The sequence below is a fragment of the Mus musculus genome, chromosome 8 (assembly GCF_000001635.26).
Source record: "Mus musculus strain C57BL/6J chromosome 8, GRCm38.p6 C57BL/6J".
Classification (NCBI taxonomy): domain Eukaryota; kingdom Metazoa; phylum Chordata; class Mammalia; order Rodentia; family Muridae; genus Mus; species Mus musculus.
Window position 1 is genome coordinate 104,753,488 of NC_000074.6, and position 23,920 is coordinate 104,777,407.

The 23,920-nt window shown below is 43.8% G+C and overlaps 2 pseudogenes; one reads left to right on the forward strand and one right to left on the reverse strand.

Annotated features, from left to right (window-relative positions):
* Gm6831 (predicted gene 6831) overlaps positions 2,229–23,920 on the forward strand; it is a 32,210-nt pseudogene continuing 10,518 nt past the window's right edge.
* Positions 4,167–5,019, reverse strand: Gm18475 (predicted gene, 18475; annotated as a pseudogene).

Consider the following 23,920-nt stretch of genomic DNA (forward strand, 5'->3'; position numbering starts at 1 on the left):
TGTCAATCACTGTGTGGTCTCTGTTCCAGAACAACTGCTTTCAGATGCTATAGTTTGGAAACTGCATACAATTTGAAAACATCAGAGCTCCATCTGTCTTATCATGGTAAAGGAATTCTTTGTGACTGGTCCTGTTACTAAATAAAACCCCTTTGAGAGTCAGCTATGTCATTTGGTTGACAGTATAATTCCACATATTCATACAACACATTTTAGCCACTCCTCAGTTGATGCACATCTAGCTGACCTTATTGTGACTGTTTTTAACTGAGCTCTTACGAACTTTTAAAAGTATGAATCTTTCTGATTGGTGTCTTCAATTCCTTGAATTGAGGATCTGAGGTCGAATTACTCAGCCACAGGATAGATATGTTTCACTTTTAAAGAGACTGTCAAACTGACATCTATAATGACTCTAACATTTTGTATCTCCTCTAGCCATGTATGAGAGTGCTAGTGTTTCCGTATGTCTTTGCCAACACTTGGATCTATGGATCTTAAATGTGATTATACTGAATGGGCATATAGAAGTATGTTATTAATGGATTTTCATGGAGCTGAACATCTACATTCTCTCTCTCTCTCTCTCTCTCTCTCTCTCTCTCTCTCTCTCTGGTGTGCATGTATGTGTATGTGTGTACCTGTGTGTGTCCATTTCTCACTCTGTCTCTTACATCTCTGTTTATCTCTCATGCTCTCCATACTCACCCCCTCTTTCCACAGAGCAGAACCTGAGTATCTTCTTCATTTCACATTTTCGCTGTGGCCATGGCCATCACCAACACGGGGCCTCTGAGTGATGGTGCATTGAGGAGCAGAGCACACAGGGATTTCCCAAGCTGAGCTACAGAAATGTCTGGGATTAAGAAGCACAGGGACACCCAGCATCCATTGGGATCTGGCTTCTCCATCCTCAGATTGGAGGAACTTGAAACTTCTCAGCCCTCATGGTCTAGCAACTCTTTGGTCAGGGAACTTGGTGTAGAGAGAACAGCTACCATAAAAGGCTAGGACGACAGACAGGACAAGAGTGCATTGGAAGGTGAAATTCAATTAAAGAAGCCTCTGTTGATTGGAGAAACCAGGAAAAACCGTGCTGGGTTTTGTCAGGGAAGCAGCCAGAGAGACAAAGAAGAAGTTCTGTAGTGCCATACTGCAGGCTCTGGATTATTATTTGGATAATTATGATAGCAACTATAATTAGGAGCCAAGGTCAATTTGCAGTGCTACTAAAGGCTGTCTGATAGCCACAACACTTCCTACAAGGATCAGGCTGGACTGGGTATGGACTCCTGATTCTTCATTCTTTGATACATCCTGTCGGGGTTCTTTGTAATTCTGAAACTTCTATTTTTAGATTTGTATATCAGCTTTATCATAGATTGACCCCAGTGTTGGAGCTATTAAGGCCCCATTAAATACTGGTCATATGGATAAGAATGAGATTGATCTGGGTGTGGTAAGAGAACATTCCTCCAATTATGATGAGCTGAGTTCCACCTTGAGATTGGCACGATGGAAGGAGAAGATGGACTTAACACGAATTCTCCTTTCACCTCCATATATGAGCCATAGATGGCCTGGGAGCACCCACACACGCATATGCCCAGGAGCAAAGTAAAGGCAAACACAGTGATTTGTTAATTGGCTGAGTGAGTGTGAAGTTGATCTTGGCAGGAGCTGGCCACTAGAGGAGACACATCATAACAGTGGAGAGAACAGGGGCTGGGGACTCTAAAAGCACCAGAATGTCAGTGTGTCTTGCTGAAACAAGGGTGACCTAATGGGGAGAGGGTCCATGCAGATCCTAAAATGATTGTAGGGTCCAGGGACCCTGGAAGCAGGCTCAGTAAACTGAGTCTTCAAAGCTCAGATGTTTTAAGGATGCAGGCCACACTCAAAGTGCATGCATTTGCCCATCTCTCCTGTGACATCTTACTGTAACCTTCTCATAGAAGCCATTTGGCTTCTCTTGTTACAGCTCTCTGCTCAGGTGAGGGGACAGGGTTTCTGGTATCCCAGATGAGTTCCAGAATTCATGATGTGCCTTTCCATAGGGACAAAGAAAGAGCAGAAACAGCAGAGGTGACTTTGCCCTGACTCCTGGCCGTTGGCGCCTATCACTTTTCCCTAATCACGTCTCCTACAAGGAGAACTTTGATCGACCACAGGTTCCCCCACCTACATATTTTGGTTTAAATACCAGCCTGAGCAAGACTTACACAGTCTGCTTCCTGTTTGTGAAATGTGGTCCTCCTAGCAGCACAGACTCAGAACAGGAGAGCTGGCCATGCCACGGAACCAACTGCCTAGCTGGCTGGATGCTGTGCTTTTTGGGCTCCTGCTTCTCCACATCCACGTGCAGGGTGAGGCTCACTAAACAGGCATGGGGCAATGACTGGAGTCAGAGCTGCCAAGTTCTGCTTGTTGGAGCTGAGGTCCTCTGGGAGGGAAGGCATGGAAGGTAGGGCTGATGAAAATGAGGCATCGAGGTTCTCAACCTGTGGGTCATGACCATTGAAACACCATATTTCTGATGGTATTAGAATCACCTGGACATGCGTTTATTTTCATTACAACTTCCTAACTGTAATGTTGCTTTTGAGTGGTTTCTCAATTCCTATGAGCATGGAAATATGTGTTTTCCAATGGTCATGTCCCACAGCTTGAGGATAAAAGTATGAGAAATGTGCCTACCAATTCTTCAACAAAAACACACACATTTTGTGGATCTAGAGGGCCAGAGACATCTAAGATCACTCTATAGTGAAGAGACAGTTTAGTATTAGGAGCTCTGGAGAGAATAGCAGGGAATTCAAGGAAAAAATGTGCAGGTATTTTTCCCTCCTCAGTGTCTGGCTATGACTGTAACTACTACTGAGCTTTGGATAACAGTGCTAATAATCATGAATTCATGTGGCCAAAGGGCTCTGAGTCTGTGACCTCTTTAACCAGAGAAATGCTCTGGGACCCTTCAAAGGGGTAATAGGAAAGGTTTCTGGTCCTGAGAGATAGGGTAACTCCCACATTCATACCCCACAGGTAAACTGAGCGGGCACTTGGGGCCTGGGGTGGGGGAGCTTGGGTTCCTTTCTCCTGTGCTCTGGTAACAATGAGATGGGAATCTCACAATCTGCTGGCATCTGATTACAGAAAACTAACCCAGATGGCATCTCTCCACCAGGTCACAACTCACCAGAGGCCAACCCCATCAGAAACACACACACTGGCCAGGTCCGAGGCAGGCTCGTCCAAGTGAAGGACACTAAATCTGGTGTCCACGCCTTCCTGGGAATCCCCTTTGCCAAGCCTCCTGTAGGACCACTGCGCTTTGCACCTCCTGAGGCCCCTGAACCATGGAGTGGTGTGAGAGATGGAACTGCACATCCGGCCATGTAAGTTATGGGTCCCAGAGGGTTTCAGGCAGACTGTGTTCTGGGTTCTGGGCCATGCTGAAGGGTCTCATCCATCTCAGTGACACAGCAGTTTTCTCTCTTTGGGGATGAGTGCCCCATGGGTTTTTCTGGTGCTGTGCTAAGGTTGAGTAGAACAACTAGGCCAGGCTTCTGAATCAGAACTTGGCACTCATAGGGAGCTAGATGCAGGTACTATTTTTTCCATTAATTTATTTTTTCATATTACATTGGATTCCAGTTCCCCCTCTCTTCCCAGCGCCCCCTTATGTAGTTCCTCTTCACCTCGAAGAAGGGGGAGGTCCCTTACAATGAAGCAACCCATGCTGGCACCTCGTGCCACTGCGGGACTATGTGTATCCTTTCCCACTGAGGCCAGACAAACTGGCCCAGTTAGGGGAGAGGGGAGTAGGATCCAGACACAGGCAATGAAGTCAGGGTAAGGCCCTGCTTTCATTTTGGGGGACCCACATGAAGACCAAGCTGTACATCTGCTACAAATGTGCAGGGGACCTAGGTCCAGCCTTTGTATGCTCTTTGGTTGGTGGTTTAATCTCTGAGAGTGCCCAAAACTCCAGGTTAGTTCACACTGTTGGTCTTCTTGTGGAGTCCCTATCCTCTCTGAATTCTTCAATTCTTCCCCCAACTCTTCTACAAGACTTCTCAAGCTCCAGCTAATGTTTGCTGTGGGTCTATGCATCTGTTTTGATCAGCTGCTGGGTGAAGCCTTCCAGAGGACAGTTATTCTAGGCTTCTGTCTGTGAATCCAAGTTGACAGAAACAAACATAGCCTGCAGCCCCAAGGAGGAAGGCAGGCCTGCAATATGTCTGAATAGATCTTTTGAGAACAGCTCAGACCATTCCCCCCTAAATTGGCAGGGGTTGCTACTAGTTTCATTTATGTCTGTCTCACAAAGGACATCTGTGTATCCAGGCCAGAAGTGATGAATATAGATGTCAACAGTGTCTTAACGGGTTGTTTTATTGTGACAAGGCTTTGGCCAACACAGAGGGAGGGAGGCATCAAGGTCTCACAATGTGTCCCTGTGAATCCAGTACTTCTGCAGACACTGTGTTGTTTCCACTATCCATACATAGATCTCCATGCAGATATGATTGAGCGGCACATTCAAAGTTGGATTCACAGTGATCTCCAAGGAATCCAGGTGCATAGTCACAGATGTGAGCCCCAAGAGCATCCTGACTTGTGGCTCCATATAGAAATGGCTGGGATCCACAGTCAGGAATTTCCAACTCAGTTTATACCAAAATACTATTGAGGACAGACACATGCGTATCTTCCTATATATTGAGGCATACAGCACCAATCACACAGGGGTAAGAAACATATTTATCCATGTTCCAGTCACAATGCCTTCCTTGGTATCCAGGCACACAGAAGCAGGAGTAGCCGTTGTTCCATCCTGGCACAAACCGCAGTGTGGCAAGGTCTGAAAGCACTCTCATTCTGAGCTGTCTCACAGAACCTCCTGCATATGCAGCATGGCAGATACAGGCATGCTGCCCAGGGTTTATGTGGCAGGTGCCTCCCTGTTGGTAGCAGTTTCCAAGGTCTGCCCACTCTACCCAGGATGATATTGAACTGCAGGCTCTGTTGAGAAGAACAAAGATAAAATTGTTCACAGATTAAAATTAAGCCTGGTGTCTGTGTCTCAGTAGGAGGGATCTCCAGGCATGAGTTAATGTGACCTATTAGGCATTGGTCATCCCTGAATCCAGAAGAATAAACTTCAGGTAACTGAGGAGTGCAACAATGATCAATCCGTGCTAACCCCACTCTCATGGTCACTATGACAACCTATTGGGCCAAGTGCCATTAACCAGGAAACACGTGTATATAATTAATTCCCACTGGAGACACTTCAGGCAAAAGAAGTTCCCTGAGAGTCTGCACTTGCGATGAAGGACTACTCACTACCCTTTAAGGCAGCATTGTCCACTGAATCCTCTGGTAGCTGTATGAGTCCAACACTCCAATATTTCAACCTTAATTTGTTTTCTGTTGCTGTAACAAAGTACTGATAAAAGCAAGATAGGGGAGAAAGCCACTATTAGAGGCTCCAGATTACAATCCACCCTTTGGTAAGCACAGAGAATCAAAACTACAGGAACTGCTCACATCACAGACATACCCAGGAACAGAGACTAGAAAATGCTTGCTTGCCTGCTAATGCTTAGCTCACTTTTTTATTCTAATACAATCCCATGAATGTCAGTACAGACAGCCATTCATTTCCATATTGACATCTAGATGTTTCTCTATCCCAGACTCAGAAAGATAACCCAGGGTCCACACGACTGGCAGTCTCCCTAATAATCTGGCCCCGACACAGCTTTCACAGGCCCTGCGGCTTTTTCATTGGGTGGAAAGGACTTAGAGAGAGGATATGTGTTCACAGGCACCATGAGGAGAAGCAGCTGAATGTGGCTGAGATAAAAATCTGCAGACTCACATGGGGTTTGGATCACCATTCATGTCTTGGAATGTCTGTCTGCTCTTTTCATTAGGTGTCTGCAAAATCTTGAACTACTGTATCCAGAGGGCCTGAAGGAGATGAAACTGAACCTGTTTCCCTTCTCTATGTCCGAGGACTGCCTGTATCTCAATCAACATCTACACACCAGCCCATGCCCAGGAGGGCTCTAGCCTGCCTGTGAGTGTCAAGATATGGTCAGAGTGGGGAGAGGGCATTTTTTCAAGAAGATTAGAAGGGACAAAAGCAACCTGAGTTCCATTGCAGAACCTGATGAACCTGATGGACCTCTTACTTTACTTGGGTCAAAGAAGGCAGTTGAAACCTGGGTACGGGACAAAGAGCACTAGACCACCAAACCATCAAAGGCTCTAGCTCTTGATAAAACCAGAACCCATTCTACAACTCCTGATCTGCAGAATCACTTAGGGGCTCAAGACCTCAACACGGAGGTCACCCAAACGTATACTTTTGGATGATCTGTTGTGACAATGATGGTTGAGGATCCTTTTCATTTTTAATCTGGAGAAATATCCATGGATACACCCCCCTTTGTTCTACTGTGAAGACTCTGAGTAATGATGACATCACTCTATACATAGAAGTATTAATTCAAAGTGCAACACATGGTGAGAATTGGGACTAGAAGCTACTAGAGGCCCAGGCTGTGCCCAAGGCCCTGAAGTCCTGATGATTTTTATGTATTTCTGTAGCTGCACAGAAGCACAGCAGTTGATATTCTAGTAAGCAGACTAGAGAGCTTGGGCAGGCTAGGAGCCTCCTGGCATCTCTCTTGACTTCTCCAGGTGATGGTGTGGATCCACGGTGGTGGACTGGTTGCAGGCATGGCTTCCATGTATGATGGATCCGTGCTGGCAGCCACTGAGGATGTGGTGGTGGTCACTATCCAGTACCGCCTGGGTGTCCTGGGTTTCTTCAGGTAAGTCTGGGGCTGGGTTGGGAAATGATTTGCTGATCACAACCTAGACAGTCCTTTGATCCATGTCCCTTCCACTTCTCAGCACTGGGGACCAGCATGCCAGAGGCAATTGGGGATACCTGGACCAAGTGGCTGCCCTACGCTGGGTCCAGCAGAATATCGCCCACTTTGGTGGCAACCGTGACCGGGTTACAATTTTTGGCGAGTCTGCAGGTGGCACAAGTGTGTCTTCACTTGTTGTGTCCCCCATGTCCCAAGGGCTCTTCCATGGTGCCATCATAGAGAGTGGGGTGGCCCTGCTGCCTTACCTTATCTCCAACACCTCTGAGATGGTCTCCACTGTAAGTGCTCCAACACTGCCGCTCAGTCTTTATATTCTGGTACTTTGGTGTTCTGTTCATTGGGAAAATCAAGGACCATGGAAGGTAGTTTCTTGCCAATCATTTCAGAGAAACTCAGCGGTTAGTATCTACTCACCTCTACTTCATACTGAGTGACTACGCTATCTGACCAGCAAACTAGTCGTTGAAGCTTCTATCATTGGCAAAAGAAGTAAGCATGTGCTTGGTAGCTGCTTCATTGATTTTTAAAAGTGCTTGGAGTGCAAGCCTGAGGACATAAGTTCAAACACCCAGAATCTCCAAAGGCCTAGTAACATGTAATGGTAAACTATATGTTCCTCTGGTTGCATGGGAGCCAGAGATAAGAGAGCCTCTGGATGATCACAGACCAGCTTAGGTAGTCTAGGCAACAAAAATGAAAAGACAGCCTGCCAAATAAGGGGGACGGGAAGACTGGTATTTTGTCCTCTAATCTTCATGTACAATCCTTGACAGACTTACTCCTTCCCTCATATATAAAATAGAGGAAGGTCAATGGAGAAAACAAAACTACTCTAAACAAAAAGAACAGGTGTGTGGGTAGAAAGGATCCTGATGCCTGCTGTCACCTTTGACCAATTGCACAATGGGAACAACATGTATTTATTCCAATCCACACAACACACGCTACAGTGTGGGAATTAGGCACAACAGCATCGACTTGAAACTGAGAACTCTCCTTCTTGCCTCATTCCCTTTGCAGACGGTGGCCAAGCTCTCTGGATGCAAGGCCATGGACTCAGAGGCCCTGGTGCGCTGTCTGAGAGGCAAGAGTGAAGCAGAGATTCTGGCTATTAACAAGGTTGGGAGAATTGTGTGTCTGGGAGAACCTGCTGTACATGATGTGGGATTCTGAACCAAATAGCTCATCTTTATGCCTTTGTGTTCTTTCAGTTCTGTGTGTAAAATGAATACAAGATAGGCTAATCTAAGTGTAGATTCTCCCCCAGGGTGAGCAGATCTCCCTGAAACTAGTGAGAATTGAGAAAAAGTTGGAGGTGACTCAGTAGACATCAGGATATTTATTTTATTAACCCTCAGCATTGGCCTCTAATACCTCACAGGTCTTCATACTGATTCCTGCTGTGGCGGACGGAGAGTTCCTACCCAAGCATCCCAAAGAGTTGTTGGAATCTGAGGATTTTCACCCTGTTCCCAGCATCATTGGTGTCAACAATGATGAGTATGGTTGGACAATCCCCAGGGTGAGGTGCAATTCCAATCCTTTGGGAGGCTGGAGACTCATACGCTAAGCAGACGTATTGGTGGAAACACAATACATCTTTAATCCAAGTCCACCAGACCCCACACTTAAGCCTGTCTTCTGCTTTCCAGGTCATGGGCTCTGCTCAGACAATAAAGCAAATAACCAGAGAGAACCTGCAGGCTGTTCTGAAGAATACAACAGCAGAACTGGTGAGATGTTTCTGGTCCTGTCCAAATAGTCAGATCCTTCATACCTCCTCTGACAGCATCCCTACTAATAAAATCAGTATATGTGTATGATTTGGTATGGGGTTAAATCAGATCATGAATCTTTTTACCCTATGTCACCCCAGGCACCATTCTCCTAATACTGAAGGTGGTTGCCTACCCAATCCACAATATGCCAATTTCATTGTTCCTGCTCTCCTTGGTGTAGATGCTGCCTCCTGAGTGTAGTGACCTGCTAATGGAAGAGTACATGGGGGACACTGAGGATGCCCAGACCCTCCAAATACAGTTCACAGAGATGATGGGAGATTTCATGTTTGTGATCCCTGCACTCCAAGTAGCACATTTTCAGAGTGAGTTCATCTGTTTCAAGGCTTAGGGGAGCAGGTTAGAGATGGGGGTCATTGGCAAGCACTGGGGAGTGTTAGTGTTAGACTCCTCATGTCTAGTTTAAGAGAGTGAAATCAGGGTACAGGAAAGAAAATGGGTTGCTGAGACTCTGTTGACTTAACAAAGCCACCGAGCTGGGAAGGCCAGGGGCACTGATTAGCCAAGGGCTTTTCCATTTCTAGTGCTCGTGCTTGGGGCTCCCTCTCCCATCTAACTTTTGTGATTCCTGGTAACTTTTTAATCACCACATATGAATCAGAAAAAAAAATTTAGGTGAGGGGCCACTGTGTCACTTTGTCCCTCCTCCAGGTTCCCATGCCCCTGTCTACTTCTATGAATTCCAACATCAACCCAGCTTCCTCAAGGATGTCAGGCCACCCCACGTGAACGCTGACCACGAAGATGAGGTTCCTTTTGTCTTTGGGTCCATGCTTTTTGGGATGAAACGTGAGTCTTTATTACTACTTTATTATTATTATTATTATTATTATTATTATTATTAATTATTATTATTATTTTAACTGAATGAGGTCCCAGATGATTTTCTGGGTAACTGCTGAGGTCTCAGTTCATTTGAGAAAATCTAGGATTCTGGGAGAGGACAAAATCAAATATCATGGCCCAAAAATTTATAACCAGTTTAGAATCTGCACCCTTCCCAGTCTAGCCTGTGATAGAGGATCTAACAGCACACTGGGGCAGGAATTCAGTTAGAGGCTCATATGGATCTTGCTACTGGATAATGAAGAAGTGAGGCAGCAAACCAATAATTTGAGGTCCAACAAGAGTTGAGATTGTGAGTGTTGTGTGAGATGGCATATGCTTGGGTTTTTGTCTTTCTCATGGGTCTAGTTGACATCACTAAGGAGGAGAAGCTGCTGAATCAGAGGATGATGAAGTACTGGGCCAACTTTGCAAGACATGGGTGAGAACACACCTCTTGCCCCACATGTCGGTTGTGGGTCTCTAACTCGGGCTCAATTTTAGATGGTGACTTTCTTAGCATGCATGACTTTGATCACAAGATGGAGTCTTCTCTACACAATAACCCATTTATATGAATACTTTGTAGTTGTCAGGTACTGGTCATCTCACGGTTTCTGAGCTGGTGGGGTATAGTGTTGTGGTACTGCTCTTTAGATCTTGCCTCATAGAGGGAGACATAAAAGAGCTCATGTAGTCTTCCCCCACATGAAGCAGAAACTAGCAAGTGACACTTGTATGTGCGTATCACGACTCCTTTCTCACTAGTCCCCTTAACCACTGTCTTCCTTGTTTCATTGCCATGACCCAAAACATGGGACCAGAGTGACCTCACCCTTCTTTTCTTGGTGGCTTATCCACAGGAACCCCAACAGTGAAGGTCTACCCTACTGGCCCATGCTGAACCAAGATGAGAAGTATCTACAGCTGGACATTCAGACTGCTGTGGGCCAAGCACTGAAGGCAAGAAGGCTGCAGTTCTGGACCAAGACTCTGCCCCAGAAGATTCAGGAGTTAAATAGATCTGAAAATATGCACAAAGATATGTAGTGTCCTTTGTGAAGAGTGTTGTGTGGGGCTGGCTGCTGATCAAGTCAGCTTCGGGTTTTCCCAACACATATTGAAACCTGAGTTGATTCTAATATTCACAAAGCCTCTATACTTGTGTGTTTTTCTTATTCATCACAAATTCTCTGCATGTGACTCTTTATCAAGCCGGGCCACCTTTGATTAGACCCACTCGATAAGTGCTTCCATAACTGCAGATTTGTGAGCCCCACAATGTCCTATCTCCTTTTAGAGTTTACTGGAGCTAGGCCCTTTTAGCCTTGCTTGCTTAATCTCTCATCCTCTCTCTCTTCTTCTCTATGACTTCTTTAAGTGTGTGGCCAGGTATCCGTGGGACTCTGGGAGCCATCCTAAAGTAAGAGTGGGTTCGAGGTGTGTCCAAAACCCAGAGATTTCTTTCTGAGTTTAGAAGAATTAGGACTTCTCCCTCCTACCCTGGTACCTTATGAGGTCATGTCTGCAGCACCAGGAATTCCTCCTTATGTACCCAGTTAACAGCCTTTGAGGTACTCTCACCCCAAATACCCCTCCCCACTCTCCAGTGGTCTAAATATCCTTCATTCTCTCCATTAAATAGAGCTGTCTCATCAAAGATGTCTTCTGAGATTCTGTTTTAGACACGGTCATGGTGCCTGACGTTCCCCCCCACCCACCGCCCCCTCGAGGACCCCCGCAGCTATTCCTGCCTTGCTTCCCTTCTCAGAATTCGAAGGCTATGATTGCAGGCAGATCAAGTAGTGAGTGTCAAAGAGTGGAGCTCCCACCCTATGTGTTCTTAGAACCTCACAGTCACCAAGTCAATGTGTGTTAACTCTCCTGCCTTTCTCTGGTGCAACAACATTACAACTTCCTGTGTTAGCCCCCCTTTTCAAGGTCTCTGCACTCCTTTAACGATTGTTCCCCAGGTTTATGTCTATGAGCCAGAAGAACTTGCTTTATAGCTGAGAGGGGACCAAAAGGGAGGTTTAGATCTTCTTGGACTATGTCTCACAGTCTCACTAAGTGCCATGGGAGCCAATGCAATAGCATTCAAAGACACCACCTGACTGTTGACTTCCAGGACAAGCTTGACCAGACCGTGGCTTCTGCCTTGGACAGCCGCTAGTCCCTTTAACTGCAGATAACCTCCCTAGTGGGGCTTGCTTTACAAAACAGGAGAGCTTCCAGCCTTCTGACAGTTGAGCAGAGTTGTCCAAGGGAAGAAATGCTGTTTCTATGTTAATGAGTCTGGGCTAGTTCAACAAAGCATACATGTATTTAAGGATCTTCTGCCACATCTCTGAACTTGTTATAATCCAAGTACCTCCACACCATGGTACTCAAGCCCTCTGGTAGCTTGTCTTCCTACCTTCCTTGGCCCTGTACTGGCCACTGGGGCCTTCCTCCTCTTTGATTCCTGTTTCATCCAATTTCTAAAACAGCAACTCAGCAACATTGCCAAAGTCACTAACAACTAGGTTCTGGTTTAATACCAAACTATTCCCAACCCAGAGGCTGATGACTATAATGATACGTCCCCTTCATAAAATGAAAGTGGGGAGATGTGGAGTCAGGGAGCCATGGGACCTAGGGATCTGGCCCCAAATATGAGTGGGGTTGAGGTACTATATCTGAACCCCAGAAATTTTGTCCTGAGATCAGCTGGAGTAGTACTGATTCCCCCTTCCCCTGGCTTGCATGTCCTCATGCACATCTCCCTGAAACTCCTGGTATATTTTGTGTGCCTTTCAGTTCCTGAGAAACTGAGGCACTTCCTCAGACAACGAGGCATACAGTCACCTGCGTGTCTCTCTGGGGAGCAGAGCTTGGTAGAATCTGACTTAACATTAGTCTTGCAATCCATGTCTAGCTTGCACCTACCATTACAACATGGGAATCATATTTAGCTTTGATACATGTATATTCAGTTTTGACACATGTATAAAAAGGCTGATTACTTGGAATAACATAGCAAGACTTTCTGGAGTCATTCGCCAGTGGTTAAATAAAGACAAAGAGACTTATTAATCTTTATTCCAGCCAGGCCTTTAGCTAAAGGCTCTCAGATAGCTCACTCTGAATTTACCTGACTGTTTTCTAGGAATTCCTATGTGCCAGAGGGAAGGAAGGCATTCTGAGATGGAAATGATCTTAGGATTAGTAAGGGAAAGATGGGCAAAGGGTATGCTTGGAACCTGGCAGGTAGAGGAGGAAAGAAGAGACCATACCCCAGATCAGGTTAAGCAGGGCTGGTAAGCATGAAACAATAGCTGGAAGCTGCATGGTGTGGTCAGGACCAGGACCTTTGTCCTCCTCCTGTCTGAAGTTGACTTCACTGAGAAGGAGTTACCGAGCAGGAGGAGGACTGAGTGAGCTATCTGAGAGCCTTTAGCTAAAGGCCTGGCTGGAATAAAGATTAATAAGTCTGTCTTTATTTAACCACTGGCGAGTCCAGAAAGTCTTGCTATGTTATTCCAAGTAATCAGCCTTTTTATACATGTATCAAAACTGAATATACATGTATCAAAACTATTCTGGATCAGTATTTCATAACATATGTGAGCAGATGGCCCTCTGTCACTCTAATTGGTGGTGGAAAAGAATTCAGAGCTCTGTTTCTCTTTGCTGGCCTCGCTACCAGGCGTTTGTTCTTGGTCATATGGTAGTCTCCTTCCTCTGTGCCAAGATCCACTTAGACAGGGATAACTTCTAGATGCTGACTCCTGGTCGTTAAACAAAGATCTGGGCTTAGATATTATGGGTTTTATCTATAGGTACTTCCCTCTGAGGGGAAAGAGAAGCTGTCCCCACCACATGGCTGTACATGCAATGGATGCTGATCACTCTGATTGTTTAATCATCATATCCATACCTCTGGGCTCCCATTCCGCCACCTCCTTCATTGCTCATACTAGCCCTAACTGGTAGACAAGGCTTGGAGTCATCAGGGCTCTGAGTGACGTTTTTCTCATCCTGCTGGAAGAAGGTATTTGCAGTAACTGTAACATCAATGGCCAGCTCCAATAGCCCTTGTTCCACCAGGATAAGTGAGACCTGCAGTTGGACATGCAGCCTACATGGGCCGTGAACTGAAAGTCCACAGGCTGAAATGTTGGATCCAGATCCTGTCCTCAGATGATCCAGGAGATCAAATGGGCTGAGGACAAGTATATAGAACATGTAAGGATGGCACTGTCATGAGTGCAAGTGAGGGCGTCCTGAGATGCTCATCCCCACTCAGAAAGCCAAGGGTGGCTGCATGGCTGCATTGAATTTGTGTCTATGTATCTACTCTTCAACAGCCTGTTCAGCTAACATTTATGAGGAATCCTCTCTATGACCCTAGTTACAAAGCCTATATTGTCTCTGTCTTGCTATGTTCCCTGAGTAAATGACCCAACTGAATATATGTGTGTGTGTATATATATATATAGTAAATCCCCACAAGACATATATGTATGAGTCCCAGTGGATGCCACCCTTCTCCACACCCTCCCCTGAGCCTGGGTTTCTTCATCTTTCCCTTACCTCATCTTCTCCCGACTTAAACTCCAAGTCTCAAACATTAAAAGTAAGCAGCTGCTTTAAGAAGTGTTGGCCACATTATGTGTAGATATCACATTTTTATACTCATCTTTGACCAAGTCCTGTATTTTTGCATATCTATAAGGGGCCATTAAAACCTTGATTAGCTGAAAGTCTTGTGTCTTAATAAGTTTAAGCTGCAGTGATGTTAAATCTTTTATTCTTTGTTTAGGGTGTTTTGTTTTGTTTTGTTTTGTTTTGTTTTTCGAGACAGGGTTTCTCTCTGTAGCCCTGGCTGTCCTGGAACTCACTCTGTAGACCAGGCTGGCCTCAAACTCAGAAATCTGCCTGCCTCTGCCTCCCAAGAGCTGGAATTAAAGGCATGTGCCACCGCTGCTCAGGGTGATGTTAAATTTTGACTGCTGGGCCGGGCGTGGTGGCACACACCTTGCCTTTTTGCCTCTGCTTCTTCCTGGTGTAAGCATCTACCTGGCTCTGCTGATGGTGCTACCATCTTTTGATGGCATCAGACTTTAGCTTCTTCAAGCCTTCCAATGTGTGTTGAAGACAAGAAACTCTCCAGGAATCTTCTAGGCCTTCAACACCAGATTGGAACTGCTAGGTATTGAACATCATGGACTAAGCAGCTACCAGAGTTCTAAGCCTCTCTAGGGTGCAGATGGTCACCATTCGAGAACCTAGTACTTATTATGTAAGCCAGCCACTTTAGTAAATCCCCCTATATAATATATGTATAGTCTATCACTTCTACTTCTCTAGGGGACTCTGCATGATACAGGTGTTGTAGCAAAATCACCCTAAGCTGTTAGCTTTGTGTTGAGGCATGTGGCTATGACCCAGCTACTTGGAAGGCAGAGACAGGAGGATTGCATGTGCTCAGGATTACAAGATTAACACATTTGAAACATAAGAATTACATATCAATAATTATATATGAACACATTTGTATGACTATACATAAGTTTTCAACTTATAAACAATAAAAATTTGTCCATAGCTTTGGAGACTTACAAGTCTAGGTTCAGGATGCTGGCAGATTTGCTGTGTTGTGAGGACTAGCGTTCTAGCCCAAAGATGTAACTTGTATCCTCACAGGATAGAAAGTATACACAATGTTGCCCATGTTTCTTGCGACACAATCACTCTCCTTCAGCTTCCATATTATTAATTTATATTCCTGCTTCATTATTGTCCTTAAACCTTTTCTGGGACCACTATTGAAAAACTTTCTCTTACACTTTATGCCATCATATAAAGGTGACAAATTGTGCTCAATATGCCTCTGTGTTCCCCTAAAGCATTTTCTCCTTGTCATTAGAAGTTTCTGTCCTACCTAGTCCCACAGCAGGAAGCCTTACCTGGTTACAGAACATGGCTACTTCATGCTCCACATCCTCTGTTACTAGGAGTCTTCCCCAGGGTTACGCTAGTGGATTCCAGGGAGTTTCTACTGCACTAGCTTTCCACATCACCCTCCCAAATGCCCCCAAATTGCAGTTATCTCTCCCAGTACTCCATCCTTCCCCCGAACCTGAGTCCTCTTGTTTCCATTCCCCCACACTCCCATCAAATCTGTTTATTTATCCTTCCCTGGGAGATCCATGTGTCTTCCCTTGAGACCTCCTTGTTACTTAGTTTCCCTGAGTCTGTGGATTGTAGTGTGATTATTCTTTACTTAACAGCTAATAGCCACTCATAAGTGAGTACATGTTTGTCTCTCTGGATCTGCGTTACCTCACTCAGGACGATTTTTTTTTCTAGTTCCATCCATTTGACTGCAAATTTCATGGTGTCATTTTTTTTTTTCTTCTAACAGCTAAGTAGTACTCCACTGTGTAAATGTACCAATTTTCTTTATCCATTCTACAGTTGAGGGGCATCTAGCTTGTTTCCAATTTCTGGGTATTATGAATAAAGCTGCTATGAACATAGTTGAACAAGTGTCATTATGGTATGATGGAACATCCTTTAGGTATATGCACAGGAGTTGTATAGCTGGGTTTTGAGGTAAATCAATTCCAAATGTTGTGAGAAACTGCCATATTGACCTACAGTTTTTCCTGCCTGCAACATATTCTGGGATAATGGTGGTGCAGAACACGTGGAATGGTCAACTAATGAGGTCATGGTCAACTAATGAGGTAATGGTCAACTTGAGGCCCATGTCATAAGAAGGAGCCCACATTCTACATTGCCTGGACGGCCAGAAACCAGAGGCTGGATAGCCTGAAGATCTAAGATAGAACCAAACACAACTTGCCAAAAAAAGTTTAATGAAATGATTCCTAATGACATTCTACTATGCTCACAGATCTATGCCTAATCCAGTTATCATCAGAGAGGCACCTGTCAGCCTCTGGTGGGAGCAGTTCCAGACACTCATAGCCAAATATTAGGCGGAGCTTGGGTACTCCATGAAGAGGGGGAGTGGCAGAATTGTAGGAGAGGTCAAGGACACCATAACACAGCCCACAGAATCATCTAAGTAGGGCTCATATTGGTTCAGAGACTGAAGCACCAGCAACCATGGAGCTTGCATAGGGCTGTGCTAGGTCCTCTGCGTAATGTTATGGTTGGGTAGCTTAGTGGTCTTCTGGGACTCCTAACAGTGGGAGTGGGATGCCTCTGATTCCCTTGCCTACTCTTGAGACCCTCTCCATCCTACAGGGTTGCCTTGGGACTGAGGATTTGTACCTGATCTTATTGTAACTTGTTAAGCCATGATCAGAAGATATCCCTGGGAGGCTAGCTCCTTTCTGGGGGGAAAGAGAGGAAGAAATGGATCTGGGTTGGAGCACAGGGATCCTGGTATTGAAGAAGGACTTCAGATGGGATGTTGTGCCTGTCCAAGAGGCCAGGGAAGGAGCAGAAACTGCAGAAGTGGCTTTGTCCTGACTGCTGGCTGTTGGCTTCCTGTGGCTATTACCTTATCAGTTCTTCTGCAATAAGAACTTTGCCCCATCCAACCAAATTTCCACACCTACCCCCCCACCAAAGGTACAACTTCTTGCTTGGGCCAGGCCGATCTGTTCTGTTTCCTGCTGTGAGACTCTCATGTGCAGCAGCACAGGTTTAGGCCTGAGATTCAACCACGCCATTGGCTAGACTTCTTGGTTGGCTGTGTGTTGTCGCCTGTGGGCTCCTGCTTCTCCTCCAGCATATGAATGATGAGACTATCTAAATTAGCACAGGGGACCAGGGTCAGAGCTGCCCCAGTTCTGAAGAATCAGAGGCTGAGAGTGGGAATGAAAGGAACCAGGGAGGGAGGAGGAACAGGTAGAGATGACGGACATCGGACTGCCTTGAGGTTCCAGCTCCCACTAATGACACAGAAACTATTTTTTTTCCATTTTTTTATTAGGTATTTAGCTCATTTACATTTCCAATGCTATACCAAAAGTCCCCCATACCCACCCACCCCCACTCCCCTGCCCACCCACTCCCCCTTTTTGGCCCTGGCGTTCCCCTGTACTGGGGCATATACAGTTTGCAAGTCCAATGGGCCTCTCTTTCCAGTGATGGCTGACTAGGCCATCTTTTGATACATATGCAGCTAGAGTCAAGAGCTCCGGGGTACTGGTTAGTTCATAATGTTGTTCCACCTATAGGGTTGCAGATCCCTTTAGCTCCTTGGGTACTTTCTCTAGCTCCTCCATTGGGAGCCCTGTGATCCATCCATTAGCTGACTGTGAGCATCCACTTCTGTGTTTGCTAGGCCCCGGCATAGTCTCACAAGAGACAGCTATATCTGGGTCCTTTCGATAAAATCTTGCTAGTGTATGCAATGGTGTCAGCGTTTGGATGTTGATTATGGGGTGGATCCCTGGATATGGCAGTCTCTACATGGTCCATCCTTTCATCTCAGCTCCAAACTTTGTCTCTGTAACTCCTTCCATGGGTGTTTTGTTCCCACTTCTAAGGAGGGGCATAGTGTCCACACTTCAGTCTTCATTTTTCTTGAGTTTCATGTGTTTAGGAAATTGTACCTTATATCTTGAGTATCCTAGGTTTTGGGCTAATATCCACTTATCAGTGAGTACATATTGTGTGAGTTCCTTTGTGATTGGGTTACCTCACTCAGGATGATGCCCTCCAGGTCCATCCATTTGGCTAGGAATTTCATAAATTCATACTTTTTAATAGCTGAGTAGTACTCCATTGTGTAGATGTACCACATTTTCTGTATCCATTCCTCTGTTGAGGGGCATCTGGGTTCTTTCCAGCTTCTGGCTATTATAAATAAGGTTGCTATGAACATAGTGGAGCATATGTCCTTCTTACCAGTTGGGGCATCTTCTGGATATATGCCCAGGAGAGGTATTGCTGGATCCTCCGGTAGTACTATGTCCAATTTTCTGAGGAACCGCCAGACTGATTTCCAGAGTGGTTGTACAAGCCTGCAATCCCACCAACAATGGAGGAGTGTTCCTCTTTCTCCACATCCACGCCAGCATCTGCTGTCACCTGAATTTTTGATCTTAGCCATTCTGACTGGTGTGAGGTGGAATCTCAGGGTTGTTTTGATTTGCATTTCCCTGATGATTAAGGATGTTGAACATTTTTTCAGGTGCTTCTCTGTCATTCGGTATTCCTCAGGTGAGAATTCTTTGTTCAGTTCTGAGCCCCATTTTTTAATGGGGTTATTTGATTTTCTGAAGTCCACCTTCTTGAGTTCTTTATATATGTTGGATATTAGTCCCCTATCTGATTTAGGATAGGTAAAGATCCTTTCCCAATCTGTTGGTGGTCTTTTTGTCTTATTGACGGTGTCTTTTGCCTTGCAGAAACTTTGGAGTTTCATTAGGTCCCATTTGTCAATTCTCGATCTTACAGCACAAGCCATTGCTGTTCTGTTCAGGAATTTTCCCCCTGTGCCCATATCTTCAAGGCTTTTCCCCACTTTCTCCTCTATAAGTTTCAGTGTCTCTGGTTTTATGTGAAGTTCTTTGATCCACTTAGATTTGACCTTAGTACAAGGAGATAAGTATGGATCGATTCCCATTCTTCTACATGATAACAATCAGTTGTGCCAGGACAAATTGTTGAAAATGCTGTCTTTCTTCCACTGGATGGTTTTAGCTCCCTTGTCGAAGATCAAGTGACCATAGGTGTCTGGGTTCATTTCTGGGTCTTCAATTCTATTCCATTGGTCTACTTGTCTGTCTCTATACCAGTACCAAGCAGTTTTTATCACAATTGCTCTGTAGTAAAGCTTTAGGTCAGGCATGGGGATTCCACCAGAGGTTCTTTTATCCTTGAGAAGAGTTTTTGCTATCCTAGGTTTTTTGTTATTCCAGATGAATTTGCAAATTGCTCCTTCTAATTCTTTGAAGAATTGAGTTGGAATTTTGATGGGGATTGCATTGAATCTGTAGATTGCTTTTGGCAAGATAGCCATTTTTACAATGTTGATCCTGCCAATCCTTGAGCATGGGAGATCTTTCCATCTTCTGAGATCTTCTTTAATTTCTTTCTTCAGAGACTTGAAGTTTTTATCATACAGATCTTTCACTTCCTTAGTTAGAGTCACGCCGAGATATTTTATATTATTTGTGACTATTGAGAAGGGTGTTGTTTCCCTAATTTCTTTCTCAGCCTGTTTATTCTTTTTGTAGAGAAAGGCCATTGACTTGTTTGAGTTAATTTTATATCCAGCTACATCACCGAAGCTGTTTATCAGGTTTAGGAGTTCTCTGGTGGAATTTTTAGGGTCACTTATATATACTATCATATCATCTGCAAAAAGTGATATTTTGACTTCCTCCTTTCCAATTTGTATCCCCTTGATCTCCTTTTGTTGTTGAATTGCTCTGGCTAATACTTCAAGTACTATGTTGAAAAGGTAGGGAGAAAGTGGGCAGCCTTGTCTAGTCCCTGATTTTAGTGGGATTGCTTCCAGCTTCTCTCCATTTACTTTGATGTTGGCTACTGGTTTGCTGTATATTGCTTTTATCATGTTTAGGTATGGGCCTTGAATTCCTGATCTTTCCAAGACTTTGATCATGAATGGGTGTTGGATCTTGTCAAATGCTTTTTCTGCATCTAACGAGATGATCATGTGGTTTTTGTCTTTGAGTTTGTTTATATAATGGATTACATTGATGGATTTTCGTATATTAAACCATCCCTGCATCCCTGGAATAAAACCTACTTGGTCAGGATGGATGATTGCTTTAATGTGTTCTTGGATTCGGTTAGTGAGAATTTTATTAAGGATTTTTGCATCGATATTCATAAGAGAAATTGGTCTGAAGTTCTCTATCTTTGTTGGATATTTCTGTGGTTTAGGTATCAGAGTAATAGTGGCTTCATAAAATGAGTTGGGTAGAGTACCTTCTACTTCTATTTTGTGAAATAGTTTGTGCAGAACTGGAATTAGATCTTCTTTGAACGTTTGACAGAACTCTGCACTAAACCTGTCTGGTCCTGGGCTTTTTTTGGCTTGGAGACTATTAATAACTGCTTCTATTTCTTTAGGTGATATGGGACTGTTTAGATGGTCAACTTGATCCTGATTCAACTTTGGTACCTGGTATCTGCCCAGAAATTTGTCCATTTCGTCCAGGTTTTCCAGTTTTGTTGAGTATAGCCTTTTGTAGAAGGATCTGATGGTGTTTTGGATTTCTTCAGGATCTGTTGTTATGTCTCCCTTTTCAATTCTGATTTTGTTAATTAGGATTTTGTCCCTGTGCCCTTTAGTGAGTCTAGCTAAGGGTTTATCTATCTTGTTGATTTTCTCAAAGAACCAACTCCTCGTTTGGTTAATTCTTTGAATAGTTCTTCTTGTTTCCACTTGGTTGATTTCACCCCTGAGTTTGATTATTTCCTGCCATCTACTCCTCTTGGGTGAATTTGCTTCCTTTTTTTTCTAGAGCTTTTAGATGTGTTGTCAGGCTGCTAGTATGTGCTCTCTCCCATTTCTTCTTGGAGGCACTCAGAGCTATGAGTTTCCCTCTTAGAAATGCTTTCATTGTGTCCCATAGGTTTGGGTACGTTGTGGCTTCATTTTCATTAAACTCTAAAAAGTCTTTAATTTCTTTATTCCTTCCTTGACCAAGGTATCATTGAGAAGAGTGTTGTTCAGTTTCCACGTGAATGTTGGCTTTCCATTATTTATGTTGTTATTGAAGATCAGTCTTAGGCCATCGTGGTCTGATAGGTTACATGGGACAATTTCAATATTTTTGTATCTGTTGAGGCCTGTTTTGTGACCAATTATATGGTCAATTTTGGAGAAGGTCCCGTGAGGTGCTGAGAAGAAGGTATATCCTTTTGTTTTAGGATAAAATGTTCTGTAGATATCTGTCAGGTTCATTTGTTTCATAACTTCTGTTAGTTTCACTGTGTCCCTGTTTAGTTTCTGTTTCCAAGATCTGTCCATTGATGAAAGTGGTGTGTTGAAGTCTCCCACTATTATTGTGTGAGGTGCAATGTGTGCTTTGAGCTTTACTAAAGTGTCTTTAATGAATGTGGCTGCCCTTGCATTTGGAGCGTAGATATTCAGAATTGAGAGTTCCTCTTGGAATATTTTACCTTTGATGAGTATGAAGTGTCCCTCCTTGTCTTTTTTGATAACTTTGGGTTGGAAGTTGATTTTATCCGATATTAGAATGGCTACTCCAGCTTGTTTCTTCAGACCATTTGCTTGGAAAATTGTTTTCCAGCCTTTCACTCTGAGGTAGTGTCTGTCTTTTTTCCTGAGATGGGTTTCCTGTAAGCAGCAGAATATTGGGTCCTGTTTGACACAGAAACTATTATTATTTAATCATACCTCGGGCCTTAGCTTAGGCTATTTCCAACGTGACTCATATTGCTTAAATTAACATATTTATTCTATTCTACATTTGCCACATGGCCTATTACCTCTAATTCAGTCCCAGTACATACAACCTCCTCTGTGTCTGGCTAGCTAGTCTTTCATCTCTCAGTTCTTCCCACAGTTCCTATCTCTACCCAGATGTCCCTCCTTACTTCTCCTGCCTCAGCTATGGTCATCAGCTCTTTATTAAACCAATCAGAGGATGATGAGAAGATGTTTGCAAAACACTGAAATAGGTAACACTTTAAAAAAAATAGCAGTATCAAAGTCTGGATAGTACTCAGCTCTCTGCTGGCCCAGAAATCAACATCTGAATAATACAAAGGCAACCTTTACACAGTGCACAAAAAGATTTTCCCAACATCTCCTTCTTTTTGTCCAATAAAAGACTCTTTCTAACATAAATAAACTATATACAATCAGTAAATTACAAAAGCTATCTGGTACGATTACATTTACAATGTCTAGTTCATTTATATTTGACAACCTTGGAGAAAGTACTCCATCTATATCTTATCTTGAGTTCAAAGTTCTGGATCTAATCATTTTCTATTATAAATTGTATTACCAATCTAAAAATATACGTTTTAGACCTTAAACCATTTTCTCAAATCCTAAACAACTTCAGCTTAATGTGAGATTCTAACTATATAGTTTTCCACTCCATCAGAGACTTGAGAAAAATAAATATTACCAGAGTAAACAGGAAGTACAGAGCAAGCCACATCTAAAACTCCAGAAATGACCAAGACTGCTGGCTGCCTGGACAGTCAGCCAAGATTCCTCTGTAACACTGGGGCATCCATCTTTCTTTGGTCTACAGGCCCAGAATATCTGACAGACTAATCTGTGAAGCAGCAATATTAAAGCACTGGCCTATCTTGACTCTGCAAAGTTAATCAATTGACTTCCCAGTGTCCTGTTTGTTCACAGCTTGGACAGCATGCTGTCAACAGTCAAGATGAGGCAGTTTTTGCCCAGTGCCTAGCTTTGCAACGTTTGAAGCACATTCTACTTGGAGGGTCTCTGATGCCCATCATCTTCTCTGAAATCATATGGGGGTGCTGCCAGGAGCTGATGTGGTCACAGTCACGGAAGCCTTTTGTTATTAAAACGTATTAAATGCCATAACATCTCTAAGTGAATAAGAGTAATGGCTCATCTTCTCCTCATTTCCAAGTTTCTAGAACATTCTTTCCCTGCAAATTTAATAATTGCCTACAGTGTGGGCTGACAGAATATGATGCAAAATTGGAATGTTAAACCTGACAAGGAATAAAATGAAATATTAAATCATTAAGCAATAAAGGAAATTGGGATAAAAAAAAAGAAATAAAAGTATATTCTGACTTATCTGCTGAACAGCCTTTGGAAAGTGTCCTATCTATAATAACCCCTAATAACTCCATGATAGGAAAAGCAAGAAATCAGATAAAAAGATTCATTAAACTCTGTCATCTGACAATTTTAGAGTCTCAGGAGAAAGATGAATAAGTTTCTGTGGATTTAGCTTTGTAGGTGCTACTTACACCAGGCCTGGATGTTCACAGGGGCGTGTTCTCTTCCATAGGAGAAAAATATGAAAATGACGTGTGGAAGGATTCAGTGGGACACAATTCCTAGGCTCATTGAACAGGTAATGTGATTAACACTCTTACATGTTTTGTTTATGGGAAATATAATTTTATAAACATAATGTAAGTCATTACTATGGCTACCAGGTGATTTGCAAATGTTTACACCTAGCTGAATAGCATTTTTTATTTTTCCATTTTTTATTAGATATTTTCTTCATTTACATTTCAAATGCTATCCCAAAAGTCGCCTATACCCTTCCCCAACCCTGCTCCCCTACCCACCCACTCCCACTTCTTGGCCCTGGTGTTCCCCTGTACTGAGGCATATAAATTTTGCAAGGCCAAGGGGCCTCTCCTCTCATTGATGGCCTCCTCTGACTAGGCCATGTTTGCTAC